At 50.3% G+C, this 3,873-nt stretch overlaps 1 long non-coding RNA gene across 1 annotated transcript; it reads left to right on the forward strand.

Moving 5' to 3' along the window:
- The first annotated feature begins 789 nt into the window (after window positions 1-789).
- On the forward strand, window positions 790-3,424 carry LOC120969874 (uncharacterized). Its single transcript, XR_012188834.1, has 2 exons — window positions 790-1,689; window positions 3,215-3,424. It is a non-coding gene; the product is annotated as an uncharacterized lncRNA (long non-coding RNA).
- The last annotated feature ends 449 nt before the right edge of the window (window positions 3,425-3,873 follow it).

Genomic DNA, 3,873 nt, shown 5'->3' on the forward strand with positions numbered 1-3,873 from the left:
GCAAGTGGGAGCCAAATCCAACACTCCTAGTGAGTGTTTCTTCCGCTTTTGTTTTCTGGACCAGATTTGGCAGTTGCACTGCAACTATGCTAAATGCTTGTCCTAATGATCTCAAACTTCCCAGGACCGTAGTCCTTGCTATCCTAAACCTCCTAGACATCACTTTTGCCACTTACCCTCTCTGCTCTAATCACCAAGATGTGGCCAAGTTAGCAACAGCAAACTTGTCGAGCTCGTTCCCCTCTGCTCCCTACACCTTTGCTCGTGCCATCACCTCCGTCTTAATGCTCTTTGGAAGGACTACGTTGTAGACATCATTTGGCACCAAGTAAACGACCAGAGCATGCATTGTCGGTGGTGACCACGGGAAGTGCCAGCCAAATTGGTTGGCCACAGTGGCGCCGCTCCGTCCGATTCTGGCTCGTCCAACCTTGTCAAACAGCTCAGCCTCATCGTCTCCGTGCGTCTTGGCCCGTTTCCCCCTTCGTTTGCTTCCTCCATGAGCCGTCGCCTTCGCCGAACCGTCCCTGTCCGTGAGCTCGTCGTCGTTTCCTCGCTCCTCTCCATTTCCCCCTCTTGTCCTCGAGCTCAGCTCGACTCCGTGACCTCCCGCGCGTCGTCCGCATCCCCCTCGTCGCGTCCCATCGCTTCCCGTGGCCTTTGGCCGCGCATGCGCGTCGCCGGCGCGCGGACACGTAGCCGTGCCGCGTGTCGCCTCGCCCCTCCTTCCCGAGCTCTCCCCGCGACTATTTAAGCACGCTCCCGAGCCCCCTCGCAGTCCACAGCCCTCCCCAAGCACTCACAGCTCTCCCTCTCGCCTCGGAGCTCCCCATCCCCTCCAATGGCCGAAGGCCGCCGCCCAAATCCCCCTCGACCAGTCCATGCTTGAAGCCCTCCCCCTCCCTTTCTTCCTCGCGTGCGGCATCCCCATGAGCTCACGAAGCCTCTGCCGTTGTCCGCTCTGTCGGGAAGCTCTGCTGGCGCCACCTCTCCCATGTCGAGCTCCGGCCGGGTCTCCCAAGCCGTGGCGCCGGTGCTGCAGGTCGCCCCAAGCCACCCTGCTGCTACCTACGGGCGCCGCATGGAGTGGCGGAGCTCCCGCGCGCATCGCCCGGCCCTCCTGTGCCGCCAGTCGCCGGCTCCAACGAGAGCCGCGGCGCTCCTCTGCCTCGGCGTCGCGATGGAGAAGAAGGACCAGGCGGGGGAGAGAGAAGATGCCGTGGGCCCCATGCGTCAGCCTCCCAGGCGCTCACCCGGGCGGGCCCGTTGACCTGTTAAGTGAAAGCATATTTCCGAAATACGCCTTCAGCCCGGCCCCGCCTCTGCCACGTGGATAAGCGAAGGCGTATTCAGTGTAATACGTCTCCCCCACACGGAAGCGTATACCACCAAAAGGCGCGTTCAGTTTTTCCTCCAGGGGCCTGTTTGCTGAAAAAAATTCACCGATAGGTCCCTGAACTTCAACCCTTCGTATCTTTTCAACCGTAGCTCCAAATCAGGTGATTCCAACGCCCATGTCTTTGTCTCGTCGAACTCTTTCCGTTGGTATCATTTTCATTATGGTCTGACATATTAAAAATGACCAATTTACCCTTGCCGTAAACAGCCCCCTTCGAGAGAGAACTGTTTTCGGCAAATCTTTCCGTGATCGTTCCGCACTTTTTTTCCGGAGTAATCCTCGACCCCCAGGCAAGCCAACGTCTTATCATGAGCCCCGAACTTGCATGTTGACTTTGCTTGTACCTCGCGTGTGTGCTTAGTTGCAGTAGTTTCTTGTCTGTTTCGTCTGCTATTATTTCAGTCGTGCTAAATAGTTTTGTTATCTGTCTTGCATGCTTGAGTTTTCATTAAATAAGTTGCCATGCTAGTTTAACGTTGTTACTGATAATATCAGGTCTCCGTTTAGTTTCATATTAGTAGTATCGATGTTATGATAGTTCTGTTGCACTGCTAAGTTTACTAGTACTTAGTATTGCCATGTTTCGCATGATATCTCAGTTATTTGAAATGCTTGGTGTTTTGTTACTGCATCGGTATGCTGCATGTTAGTTGTTGCATTCATGTTAATAATGTTTGCATGATGATTGATGATTGAGAAGTTAATAATATGACTTAATAACAAACCTCCTCCGTCATCACTGGGATATCATAGTGCCACTCCAATCGAGATTTCACCAGTGCAACCATGCTTACCGAATGGGAAGGTCCTAGCTGGGTGTATGCCTTGTGTGCCCGGGTTTGGTTTTGAGCTCATGTCCCCGTTCGGGACCGTTTTGCCACGACGGTGGCCGTTGGTACCTTTGGTAGGTACGGGGTCACCCAGGACTGAACCCATAAGGGTTGTTGGTAGGAGTGGCCGGGATAGTGTCATAGCAGTAGCTCGGTTTTGTCGGAATGCCGGGTCCGTACGTATGGGAGTGCGAGGCTAGGGTTCCGTAGTGTGGGTAAAGTGCGCTACCTCTGCAGAGTGTATTTGATCTATCGATAGCCGTGTCCTCGGTCATGGGCAAAAGTTCGTAGTAGGTCACACTATCAGGTCTTGGTCGATATGGGGGATAAATCTGCTAATAACTTGTGTGATAATTAAAATGTGATACATCATGTGATGACTTGGACTACGAGGTAGTCGTGAGTAATCACGATGATGAGTTGGTATGATCGTCGAGACGATGTCTCGGTGAGTGTTGAACCAAGTATGGTTCCATTGGTAATCCAGGTATGATCATCGTTTGGTTGCGAGGCAACCCCCTGGTAAGAGAGTCCGAGGGACTCGGTGCACAAATTTATTTGCATTGCATGAGTAATATGTTGTTATTTGCATGGTAGAACATGAGATGATTGCATAGAGTTAACATGTTATGTTTGCATTGGATATGACTGGTAGTTTACTTTCAGTATAGTTTCATGATGCCATGCCATGTTTTGACTGAACTTATGCCATGCTTTGATATGCCATGTTCTGATTGAAATGCCATGCTATGTTTTGCTGTTGCCATGTTAGAAGTAAGTTTGATATGCCATTGCCATGCTAGTAGATGCCATGATGTTGTTTTCGATCCATTTCTCTAGTTAATATCTTGCCATGCTTAGTTTCTGCTATAAGGTAGGTTATTGCAGACGCTTGGTTCTTGCTTTGTCATCTGTTTGTTTGGATGCTATGTATTGGGTTGTCTTGCAAGTACATTCAATGTACTGACCTGGCATGTCATGCCAGTTTTGTAGGTCGTTCGCGTGTTCCGTCGTGCTAGGCCGTAACCTTGCCAGTCCTGTGAGTTGTGGAGCCCAGCCTAGATGAGATGCTGCCAAACCAAGACTTCCGCTGTCGTTTAAATAGCCTTAGGGCTATGCCAGATAATTGTATTCATCAATGATGTTATCATATACACATGTATTTGATGAATATTATTGTACCTGGAATGCTGTATCATGGACCTGTCATGCGTCCGGTGTTATCCTGGGCTGACGTGCGAAGGCCCCCTGCTCCATGCGGATCGGGTTGCCACATCACCCCAGGAAATAAGCTGTCGGTATTCTCAGCTATGGTCACCTTTCTTCAGGTGAAGACATCTGAGCGGATGACCAACAAATCATTCGATGTGATGTTGGCTGCTTTCCGCAAATCTTTCCCAGATGCGTCTGAGCTGCCACACACCTACAGTAAAATGAAGAATAATTGTGTTCTGTTCCAGAAGGATTATGCCAACTTAAGTCAATGCCCGAAATGCAAATCATCAAGATGGAAAGATGGTGATGATGTGAAGAGGATTCCTCATAATGTTCTGAGACATTTTCCAATTATACCAAGATTGTAGAGGTTGTTTCATGATGCTGAAACACGAGAGGATGTACTGTGGCATTCTAGGAACCAGGAGT

The sequence above is a fragment of the Aegilops tauschii genome, chromosome 7, assembly GCF_002575655.3.
Source record: "Aegilops tauschii subsp. strangulata cultivar AL8/78 chromosome 7, Aet v6.0, whole genome shotgun sequence".
In the NCBI taxonomy this organism is placed as follows: domain Eukaryota; kingdom Viridiplantae; phylum Streptophyta; class Magnoliopsida; order Poales; family Poaceae; genus Aegilops; species Aegilops tauschii.